Genomic DNA, 13,426 nt, shown 5'->3' with positions numbered 1-13,426 from the left:
AATCCCTGCATACGTGTAACATGCAGAAGAGAAGTGCAGTGACTTTACATCTTTACAATACGTAGCCAAGTGATTGACCTGCAAGGTACTGCCTAAATCGTCGAAAATAAAGATAAAAATTCCTTGTTTTTAAGAGAATATCAAATTTCACTGGGGAAATAATTTTTCGAATATCAGAAGGTGAAAGAAGATATAAAACCTACTATTCGAAAGTATGATAAGAATTTTAAAACAACCCCTTACGAATAGATCGCTTGACAAATGTGCCAGTGCAAGTGCTGATTCTTGAGTGTTTTGTTACAATCGTTATTTAAGTTAAATAAGTTTTATTTGATATCGTCTGACGTATTAATTAAATACAATACACTTGAAAGTTATTTAATGAATGCTTAATTGAAGATTTGACATGCTTGAAATTGTAATAATAATTCTACCTTTATTTAAATACAGGATATGATATAATTTGAGAAAGCTTTGGCATGCATCCAGAATAATATTATAATATTGTACTCGTTATTTGCAATGTAAAGTTATGTTAACATTGAATGTAATAATATTTGAGAACAAACATTCATTTCGTTTGATGAAGACAGCTGATTTACATTTTTAAGTGTTACATTCGTACTATGGATCTGCATGCGGAGATTAATAACATGATATTAATTTATGGAAATATTGTCATGTGTAGATTATTCAGCTAAAAATATTTTTTTGTAAAATATTTTTGTTTAGTAGTTATTTATTTTGAAGGACAATCTAAGTACACCTGTAATATTAACATTAATTTGTATACAGAGTGTAACAATCTTTCTCACAATGTGGCTATATTACCTACACGATAAGAAATGCATGGCATTTACTACAATGCTGGTATGGTATAGAGACAGATACTATAGTATCTATGTTATAAGTAATATTCCAGTATTGAATAGGGCTATCCGCCAGAAGTATTGTGTGTATAGCCAACCAGTGTGAACCTGACGCCCATACTGCATTGACTCGCAGTTCAAACTAAGTCTGAGGGACACTTCCCACAAAGCAATATCTTCTTTTTGAATAATCAAGCGTGGAGTTGTGAAAGTATTCAACCGATCGACTTAAAAATCGTTTCTTGTAGTTGCAAAAAGAATGATCATACAAAAACATACCTTTAAATATCAGAAAATTATAGAAATATGGAGCAGAAACGTTCTTGGATAAAAGCTCATTTCCATGATTATGCAAAATCTCTTTCGCGTTTAGAACTAAAAAACAGCAGAAGATACTTCCCGCTCTTCTAAATCGTTCAAAGAATCAATAGGTACAAGAAAGAAATCGCACAGAAAATGATTCTTCTGGCAAAATCTATGTCCTGACAAAAGGGAAGCCGAATTCCACCAAAGCCTTTGTCTCAATTTATTTGAGACAAATGTCGAATCAGATGAAATCAATAAAAGTGCCATTAAGAGATATCCTATTTACACTCCTAACTTTAATCTAGTTCGATTATATCAGCCTTATTTAAGACTTGTCAAGTATGATACAATTGGTGTTAAGGCATACAGTACTACCATACTAATTAGACATTTGGAACGATTAAAAAACTAGTTTAAGAATGTAAAACTACTATTAAGATGTGTTTACTTAAGCATAGATATACGTGTTTTGCAAATAAAATTATAACGTATCAGATGTTTATCCAACTTTGAAAAATCAAGAATTAACTTCCATAGTCTTCTTATCTTCGAATCGTTGAAGATACAGTTGACATGAGAAAAGTATACAAATACCAGAATTTATTAAAGCTTAGATTATAGAACAAATTCCATTGTTCACAGTTCAATGGCGTTCTACGGGTTAAAAGAGGTTTCAAATTATGCTGTGCCCATGACCTGAACATAACTTGGACTTATTTATTTATGGGCCAGCTACTAAGTGATTTAAATCTGTGAATTTAACGTATATTCACGCATCGTTATATGCACGCAACAAATAACTAATATTACAAATTTCTGTTACTTCCACTTTAATTGTACATCATGGAAGTAATAAAATGGAAACTATTCATATCCACATTTTATTAATAATATCAAAATGAATATTTCATACATTTTTTCATGGTTTAGAAATGAAGAGTCTATTTCTGGTTAGTTTAATCTTATTAGTAGTTGCCTGACTAAGTACTTGAAACAACAAACATGTGGCCAATTTATTGGGGAAGTATAAAGAATAGATAGAAATTGAACTTCATAATAATGTCATCAAATTATGAGGTCAATAAAGCTAACAAAAGAATTCATATATTATTTTGAATCTTAAATCGTGGGTCATGTGTACTATTTTGTAAGGGAGGAACTTCTTCTTTCTTTGAAACACCTCCGTCCCTCTATGTAGCCTTCCGTAGCCTATATTATGACCTCCATCAAGTCAAGAAGACATTTTGTATTTATGACCTCCATCAAGTCAAAAAGTAGTGATGAGTACCAGGACCAAAACAAGCCTAACTTGACTGTCTTTATATCTTTATATCTTACACACTTAGGCTTGAACTTTGATCCATGTCCTACATTTTGGTCTTAGTCCTGTTGTAATTAACTGTTTCTCTCTAGCATACTTTGTACTTTGATCTAGCTCTTACGCATATGCAAGAAAGAAAAAAACTTGCCAGACCAAGACCAATGAATAAGACAGCTCCTCAATTATTTTCAGAGGCTGAGTGCACCTCCTTCACGCATATACCATGTACTGCACCAGCCCATCACAACTATTAATTAAATTAATTTGTGTTGTGACGGCGGGAATCGAACCTGCTATCCTAGGCATATCGCGAACGAAATTGGTTATGCCTTAACCAACTGAGCCACTAGGGCTGACAAAAAGTGTAAATTCCGCTTGAAAATCATAAAGAGCATCCGGTGTCTTAAAAAACACTTTATCAAAAACTTACATAAATCAAAAATTATTTTGGCATAGACTGTTTATGGGTGTATTGTCCGTTTGGAATTGCTGTTGACCGTGACCTTTTGAAACATTAAATTCATGACATTTATTTTCGTGCTAACTTTATGTTTTTATGTTTCATAACATTATATACTGATAATAATTATATCAAATATTGTCTCTTTTAATTAAAACATGTGTTTTTTGTATTTATAATATTGAAGTCCTAAGCAAACAATTATATTTATTTTGGTGTATTCTAATATTAAAAATTAGGTTAATTTTTTTTTTATTTAATCCTTGAAAATCAAAATATTTATTAAGAAATGTTTACTTTGTGCAAAAATCTAGAAATCTGACGAATAATTTACGGAAATAACATGTCATTCAGAATTTTACAACGGAACCCATAAATTTCCAAATAATGTACAAGAGATTTTGTATTAGTAGTTAGCAAAACCTTTACGAAGACTTTTTCAAGGAAGAGAACGCGTAAATAATCTTTTATCACTTTTTTGACTACCTCTAAAGTTTGTGTTACGTGACTTGAGTTACTAAAATATACGCTGAATAATTATTATTGTAATATTGTGATGAATTTAATATATTTTAACAAATTATTATTTGTGCCTTCCGCCCAACAAATATGAATAGACAGACATTCATATACAGCCTTATTATTATAATACGGATAAAAAATGTCCTTCTTTTTTAAATACAGTCTGACCATAGAAAACTTAGATCTCAGCTTGTAGGGGATCATTTTCTTATAGAGAAGATTTATACTAGACTCAGTCGTACTGACAAAATTGAGAAGATATGAAGAAAAAAGAAATTGGCAAATAGAAACTACAAAAAAAGATGAAAAGCCAAATATCTCGGTGATATTCAAATGCATCAAAGAGAAAGTTTACTTTTAAGGTACTAGAAACTTAGAATAACGAAAAAGTTGATTTCTTGATGATTGTAGGTAGCTGTTTCGTATGGATATAAAACGAAATTGAACAAAGTAGCCAAGTTAATGAAGAACAAAAAGAGACGAATTCCTAATAAGATTACGAATCAGTCCTATAGTATTTGTCTTCGAAGAGATAGAAAGAAGAAGATATATATGTGTATTCTCATACGAATGAAGTACTCTGCTCTACTCTACTCTAGAGGTCTCAACGTAACTAAAACTTGGATCGCAGTTTCGAAACAATTCTGATTGCTCTTCTTAGTACATATTATTGTTTTGCATTATTTTATCTACACTTCTAGTCTAAGGACTAAGTAATCCTCTTACAGGCTTTGGTCACATGGACATCGATCCATAGAGTCAATTCAAATTGTAATGTGCGTTCAATTTGAAAATGTATGGGAGTTTGAAATGTGGCGATAATTTTGAAGCTTGCATGACCGGATCCTTATATTAATTGTTTGATGTTTATTAGATAATGTAAAAGTTATGTCCAGTTTATAATGCATGTGCTATCCATACATATTTCGCACGTAAATAATACATTATCATTTATGTTATATGTAATTACATAACTTTATAATAAGAATAAATTCATATTATTATGTATTATATTTTTATACACACAAATGATAAATATAACCTTCAATTATTATTATAAATTCAAATGTGTTTAAAATATAATGTGTTTACACAATATTTTTGGTGGATAAAAGATAAAGCGATGAGGAAAAAAGATTTTTTACCACAATACACAGAAGTGAATAATACAATTACTTTTACTATCTAGTAAGTAATTAATTAATCTTAGATTGTAATAATTGAAAATTGTGGTAATATACAGGTCCCTACCTACTACTTTGGGCCGAGAATTCATGACATCAAATGTGTCGTTAACTGTATTTAACTAAGGAACATTTGCAGTGATTGGCGGTTATCTATAGTAAATAAGGTAGAATGAAAAAAGCATAGAGATTATAGTACCATAGAGGTGTATTGACATAGGAGACGCAATATGTAAATTCTTGACCGCAGAGATAGAGACAGAACTGGTGGACGCTCCTCCTTCTCTTTCACGCAGCTAATAATAATTGCAACGACAATCAATCGCGCGAGGGACAACAAATGTTTTGTAAATACTATTATGGTTATAGCACGTATAAGAGAGATAAAGGCAGCTATACGCGCTTATATTATCTAATTTCTCTACAGTGCGATCAACCGTTTTTGTGGCGACTTTACAGCTCTAAGGCAGTGCTAGACAATGCTTACTCTACATCTCAGCTCTGTGGGGTAAAAGTAAGTACTCTCAATGAGTATCACCCATCTCACTTCGGAACATCCCTCTTTTGCTAAAAGTCACTCAGAGCACAACAAAGTCAACGCCTACCCACCAGTGCTCTATGGTATTATCTTTATAGAAAAAAGATATCTTGGTTAAATATTGCAGTACATTAAAACCTCTTTTATTTGAAGATATAATAAGACATTTTCGATATAAGACGGCAAATAACTGTCATTTATGTTTACAAAAGACTTTCACCAGTTGAAATTAACTTTGAACGAGACCCCAAAGTCTTATAATAACTCTATCATATGAACGGAATTGCCCTTTTAAATACGGCAAATTCGACCATAAATTCAGTGATTAAGTAACAAATCATGTAAAAGATTTTCTGTATTGCTAGGATTCGTTTGACCAGTACTTATGGAAGTTATTGAATATCAATACAAAATCCATGATATTATTAACTTTTTCCACTCGGTAAATAACATAATAATTTTATTTCAAAATCAAGGTCTTTATTTAGAATACAATTTAAATTGTATTAAAATAAAAACGTACATTTATTTTTTCATTCAGTTTTTATGTGTTTACTAGAAAAGTCAGAAAAAGTATAAAATGCATGATTGTATATGCAATAGAGATCCCAAGACCGAAGTCGATCAGTGAGCATTCTTAAACGCTCACTGAACGTGTTAATAAGAAATGTGTTATGCTCTCTTTTTCAAAGATGCTTAAGGTACGATTTGGTCTTCCGACAAAGACCAACTCATACTGTCGATAGTCTGAGTAAAAAGTGTGATAAACATGCAACTCTTTCGAGTAGGCAATATTTCAACGGAAGCACTGGTGATAATTAAAATAAAATAATCTTTCTCGCTGAGTGTATTGATGAAAGAAAAATGGAAGTTCTAAAAAACTTCGAACAATATTCGGACTTTTACAGTAATATTTATATAAATAAACTGCGATTTAGTCAGTAACATAATTAGAAACACTTTCATAATAGGTTTATTAAATTGTATTTTTATTTGTCGTAAAACCTTTGTTGTTTATTTTGTTGTTTTTCTCACAAAGTCATAATATTTTTATTAAGAAAATTTTTCGTAATAATTATTTGAGTACGTAAGTAACCTTGGGTTATATTGGAGATATCACCTAATTAAAAAAAGCAGTTAACACATAAATAAAGATAAAAAACGAAAGCCTTCGATTTAGGAACGAATCTAGACTTCAAATTAAGTCGCAGTTATGTCCACGTTGCTACAGGCTCAAACCTACAAACAATTACTAATTAGGTAGTATCATTTTCTGGCAGTATTTTATACAGAACTTTCAAAGTGTTTATGTAGCGAAGAGAATTGGCTAAAACAGTTTTTACTCGAGATATTTACGTATGTTCAGAAGGAATGCGCAAACTAATAGATATTTCCTTTCAAAACTCGAAACATCGAATATTCGCAATACAGTATAGAATTTACTTTTTGCAAAGAATTCTTACTTGAAGCATTCAAAAACAACTAAAGCGATCGAGTTCAAAGACGAAGATATACCTATTTATCCAAGAATATCAATATGAAAGGTTTGAAATCCTTTGAACTAAGAAGAACAAGCTGTAATGTAAAACAAAGATGTAATGTTGTCTTTGTGGACAACGTGGGACTAAATCTATTATTTATCCTAAATACTTAATATTAATAACAAAGTAAAATTGTCTACAATGCGACATTCGTCATTTAGAGTGTGGACAAAAGCTTGTTATCAAAAGTATAAAATACATAAATCATATTTGACATTGAATTTCATTATTTTAAACTGGCTAAAGAATCTTTTTGTTACAGTTCAAATCATTATTATTATATTTATTTAGTTTAATGATTCATAAATAATTTTATAAACAAAGATAATTAACTAAATTACAAATTTGTTTTTGTGTTTTGTTTTTGTTTAGTATAAGACGACATATCACTGTTTCAAAAACCATTTAAAGTCTATTATTCTACAATTGAAGTCGAAAGATGTTTTGTTAGATGACAAAACTGTTGGCTATATAAGCCATTTTTGACATTTATTTGACGTTTTCTACAAAAAAGGTTGTATAAGTGTCAAAATAGATTATATGGCGCATGCGTTCGAATTCGTCCTTTGGCGTCAACTGTAAAATGTCTCAAGTGTATACTCAATGTCACAAAAAATGCTCGTTTTAAAACATTCTAAGTGTTACTATTTATAACATAACATATGATGCGTACGCTTAGAATGTTTTAACTGTGGCACTTTTTCTGACAGTGAGTGTACATTCGTTAACCGTTAAAATGACCTAAGAATAAAGTTTAGTATAGACTTTATTTACAAAACTTGTGTTTTTAACTACATAGAAAATCACTCTGATGATTGTGCAGACTAGACTCTTCCATATTTTATCCATAAACTCTGTGGGCCGGCCAAAATAGCTAGGGGATTATTGCAAAAGCTACGCAGAGCTACATCAGGGGCTGCCAGTAATGGTAATGTTTCAGAAGATACAAAATGTCTTCTTGGCTTGATAATTAAAAAAAAGTTACGTTCTCACAGAGGGAAGGATCGAAGTAAAAGCTACTGTAGCCTACATGCAGAGTTGGAGGGGTTCCAAACAGACTGGATATGAGCCACGTAGTTTATGAACGCTCCCTTATGATTTAGTAGCTTCTTGGTTTCAATCCAGATCCCAGTGGCTGGAAATCAAGCGTAAACAAAATTTGCCCTCGTGTATCCAGGATTGCACTTCTCGAAAACCAATCAAAATCACAATATTGTCACTTTTCAAGAATTTAAATAAGGGTTGCTTAGGCATCTGAGTACATGAAATGTCTGGATGGTTGCTTATAAAGCTGACTGCCTATCTTACTCGAAGAATGTCCGACTGTAGTTTACTACGACCATTTTTTTAGTATGACCTGACTCTTGAATGTGGAGTAACTACAGTATCCGCACCCCATCTGCCGTCATAATTATTGGAGCATCGTTATATATTGACATCATTTATCCTCAGTTTGACAAATAAACGAAATCTTCATATTGGCATGCACATTAGTACTCGCCAATATGATACTAGATTATATAAGTAAGTGTTTTTGTTTGTAAAAAATTAACTTCAATTAATTCTCAACTCTGTTGAAAATGAATAAAATTTTTGATTGGAAATTAATTACGACTTCCAATTAATTAGTAGACTATTTTTATTACACATTAATTTTTTTTTTCTGATATTGAATGTAATATATGTCAATAATTGAAATTCAATTTATTATAATTAACTGTAAGTAAAATTGTTTTTAAAAAAATTTGAATTTTGTTGTACAATTTTGGAAACGAACTGCCTGAAGTAAAATTAATTTTACATAGCTTCAAAATAAACATGAAAAAAAAATTACCTACATTGGTTCACCTCGTGACCCCGTGAATGTCCAACTTGCTTAACGTCTCATTCTTAGGCTGAGACTTAAATCCAAGTAATCATGATTGCGATCAATGATATTTAATTATTTTTCAACACTTTTTCATTAATTTATTATTAGTATGTCATCTTTTCTTGAGCACCTTATATGCGCTGATATTAATTTTGTTTCCATATATGTTTTATTGATTAAATTGATCTGAATTAAAAAAGTACAAGAACTAACTATTTCAGGTTTACTTAAATTGACCTTCTTAAAATAAGTAACCTATTCTAGTAAATATCAAGGATGTCTTTTAATATAAATCTAAGGGTGACTTCACATGATCATTTACTGTTATGCTATTCATTTGCGCAGCTTTTTTTTTAACTTTTAGACATAAAGTTTCGATATCCATTTTTTAAATAAATAAAATGACGATTTTATGATGATTCATAGCAGAAAATTTATTGTAAATAAGTTAAATTACATAAAAAAACTTTTTTTGTACTAAGGATCATTACTCATAAATTACAATATTCATATTTTCAAGAAGCAAACGCGTCTGACTGATTATCAAATTGGTCAATTACTTTTTAATCTCTTATCGCTCATAGTAGAATGAAAGTTATGTTAAACTCTTGAAAGCAAAAACGAACGTTGTTGAGATGTCTGTCAATCTTGAAAATTTATCAGTTCATTTCCCCGAGTCATCTTGTCTTCCCGATCTTTTATAGCATTTCAGTAAACCTCTACTGAAAAAGTTTGTAGTTAAACGATTGTCAGTCTCGAAAAGACTTGAAATATCTACTGGTCAATTAATCAGGTATATTATTCAGAGATTATAATATTTCAGATACAATTGGAAAAGACAATGTGTCTTTTATCTTGGCATAGTTGTCTAAACTACCAACTCCAAAATTGGAGGATTTTTGATAATCTCCCTTAAAGATCACGTGAAACCTTCCTTTAAATTGATAATATGTGGAAATTTTAACAGTGATACAGGTATTTAATATTGTAGCACGGAATTTTCAACGCATACCTTGTGGAATTGTAACTGGGTTGTAAAGAGGAGTAAAAATTTTGCAAGGCAATTTGCGTATTGAAGGAAGAGATGCTCTTTTTTTCAATAATTACTACTCCTCACGGCAAGGTTACAGAATTGTTTTTATACAGAATCTTCATGATTCTTAAATTCTCAGACATTTTATGTTACATCACATGCTATCTCATTATCACCTGTTTTGCCGTAAACCGTGTGCAGTGACCCTCAAGTTTGTTTTTTTTCTCTCTGTGTTGATTTATAAAATCAATCAAAAATTATTATGCATTGTTTTTATATATTCATTTGTCTTCTTAATTCATGCAATTTTTTATGAAGAACGTTTATATTAAATGTATCACTATATAATGTAACCTTGAAATTAATTCATATTTTTTAGGATTCAGTAGCAATTTTAATGAAATTATATTCATTTGCTCTGCAACTATCTCTACTTATTATTAATCTTAATGAATGTTAACTCTATAATCTATCTTTGCTCCTTATCAATTTTCTCTTTCCCATTCCAGCATTCCAGAAAATCGTTAAGAACTAAAGGCAACATCTTGAAGTTTCTGTTTAGATGAAAAATACAATCTCTAAAAAAACATTAGAAAAACGTCAAAAATTTGTGGAAAATCGAAATGACATGATATGATTCTAGAATTACGTAGAATTTAGATTCTAATTTAATTTCTCTAGGTTTTTTTTTCTATTCCCTAAATTTCATTTTAACAGTTTTTTCCCAGCTTAAAGAAGTCCTGGGATTATAGTTTATGGCCCGGATATAAATATGCAGTCTTCTTCTAGAAAGTAATATTCCACAAAAATTTAACGTTCTTGGCTTAACAGAATTTAGCCACTTCTAAGGGATATAGCGTAGGATATATATTTGTCTTTGCTATTTAGACAAATTAATATTTTGTTGAAATAACATCAAAAGAGTGGAAAATTTAAAGAACCACTTCTTTGAACTACGGATTACTTATCTCATTGCATATGCATTTAATGCCACTTGATAAATTTTTTGTTTAGATCTTTTATTATTGTATGTACTACATAAAAATGAGTCATGTTCCATTTTTTCGAAAAAAAAACAATAAATTATCTAGAAATATATTTATGCGCATTTTCAGCAAAATTATTACGAAAGCCAAATTATTATCTCATCACAAGATTTGGCACATGTTCATTATGATATTATCCAAGCTGAGTTTAATCTTATTTCAAAGAAAATCGTTGAAATTATCAAATAGTACTATATATTTCCGAAGAATATCGATTCCCAAGCATATTGATTTCAAACTGATGATGACAATATAGTATGTGAAATGCGCTATTATTTATGAAAATTGATCTGATATCTTTACTTTTAATAATTTTTAACCTGCGAAGATCAGATGGGGTGTTTTATTAAGTTTAACGTGTCTGTGTCTCAGTGTGTCTGCTTGTGGCATCGTGATGAACCGATTTTGATTTTGTTTTTTGTTTGAAAGATAATTTGATCGATAATGTTTTTAGCTATGAAAATACTTGTAAGTAAATTCTTTATTGATATTTCAATCTTCTTAATTAGTTTAATTAGATTATCTCTCGATGTTTCAACTTTTTGAGCATAAATTTTATACGGTTTGGAAAGTTGTAATTTTCCTAAAACACAAATTGTCATTCGTTAACTATGGAAACTAAACGCTTGCTAACTAAATTTATAGCTTGAAATTTTCCTAATAAACATTATGCTATCCCCCGAAAGAAAATATTTGCCTTTTGCGTATAATTAAAAGTCTGGTCATCGTTCTTGTATGTCCATGACCTCTGGAATTTGAATTGTGTTTATATGCAGAAAATTGCACTACTCAACAGAAATTATGTTCTTTGATATAAACAGTAAACATTACTAAAGTAAATATTTGTGTTTTTTTTTTTTTTTTTTTATTTGTTAATGAAATTATTAAACGTGTGTTATTTTTATTTGCCACAACTTTTAATCGCAATAAATTTTTTTTGGTGTTTTATTAATGAGAAATTGATAAAATTTCACAGTCATCAGTATTTATATATTCGTCGTTTAACTGTAAGAAATAAAGCTTGAAAGAGGTCAAATGACTTTCTAATCAATATGACTTTGTTTTACACACTCATACGCACATTTTGAGCCGGGCCCCACAAAAAATCATATTGTTCCATAGAACCTTAAATGCTTCATGTCCTACAGTATTTAGTTTTATTTGTAAGGTGTCAGATTTTTTAGAAAGGGGTTTTTTTAATCAAAACTGATTTCAACCTCTTTAAAAAACTTTCCTCTAAAAAGTTTATCTATTTATATGATTAATATAATTTTCCTTTATCAGATAATTTAATTAAAAGTTTTCCAATCGTTCCGTGGAAACGTTCTTATCAAGAAATAGGTAATTTTTATCAAGAAAAATTAATTTTTTCTCCTGCGTTCTTCAAGGTTTATATATATAACGTGAACCCAAATAAGTTTACCAAATATAAATATTGTTTCCTTAAAAACTTCAAATAATTTTTATTTATGTAATTTCTTTGAAAATCTAACCGAATCTAACGGTTACGCAAAAGATAAGAAATTTTCTTAATACGTATTATTTTCAACCGGATGTATTATTATTTAACAGGAAATATTGTATCACAATAAAAATATTTTTTGACGAATAAAAGTATCTCATCATATATGTACGTCTTTGAAGTTAGCACGGAAAATTTTAAAAAGAACTATATTCTAAAACTTCAATTAACTTTTATTTTCAAGCATCTTTTTAACACAAAACTTATTTTATAGGGATTTTTGGCTTGGAATACTAAATACAAATAAAGTAAGTAATCTCAAAAAAATTCTCAGATATTACCTCCGATCCTTGTATAAAGTACGGGAAGTACCTATTGTAATTTCAAAAAAATTTGAGTTGAGTTTTCGATGGAAAACCGCTACTTTGGGCATTCTTGAGTTCTTTCTGTTATATCGGTGTAGAATTCAATAGGAATAAATTGGTTCACGATTTTTAATTCTGTGTTCCAAAACTTTTGCCAACACACGGTATAGAGACAGATTCAGCCGGCATATTATAGAGACAGTTACTATATAGTATCTCTGTTAGCATAAGAAATATTACAGTATTGAATAGAGCTATCCACCAGAAGTATTTTGGGTATCGCCAAACAGTATGGGCTTGAAGTCAATACTGCATTGATTCATCCGCCATGATGCTAATGTTAATATTCCTTCAATACAGTACACAGTATGGCATTCACATCGATACTGGCATAGTGATATTCACAAAAATTTCTTACCGTGCGGCAGAAACAAATCTCTTGGGTACATTTTGTGGTGGCATGGAACGGACTAATTAAATCATCAAATAAAGTTCTTATAGTTGACGTGAGAATTGCTAACTTCATAGATCTTCATATAAAACATTTCCATCATTCCAGCATGTAGTACATTTTATATATATAAAAAAAAACCGTTAATGCAATTTTATTTAATTGTGTAAAAAAAAAAATACATCAAAGTAACCATAAACACACACATTTTATTATTAATTTTATAAAAAAAAATGACCTAGAAAATTAAATATGCATTATTTTAATTTATAATATTTACATACATTAATAGTTAGGTTTGTTATGCTGCAGCTGAGAGTAAATACCAAGAGTCACTCACTAAATACACACATAATGAATGTATCCAGTATTAGAAGAGATTAAGGAAGGATATGTAGTAAAATTCTTGAACCTTTTAAAAAAGCTTATTTTTTTAATAAACTATTAAATGTTTTAAG

This window comes from Chrysoperla carnea, chromosome 1, assembly GCF_905475395.1.
Source record: "Chrysoperla carnea chromosome 1, inChrCarn1.1, whole genome shotgun sequence".
Taxonomy (NCBI): Eukaryota; Metazoa; Arthropoda; class Insecta; order Neuroptera; family Chrysopidae; genus Chrysoperla; species Chrysoperla carnea.
The sequence above is the reverse complement of the archived record's forward strand: the minus strand, read 5'-3'. Positions refer to the sequence as shown.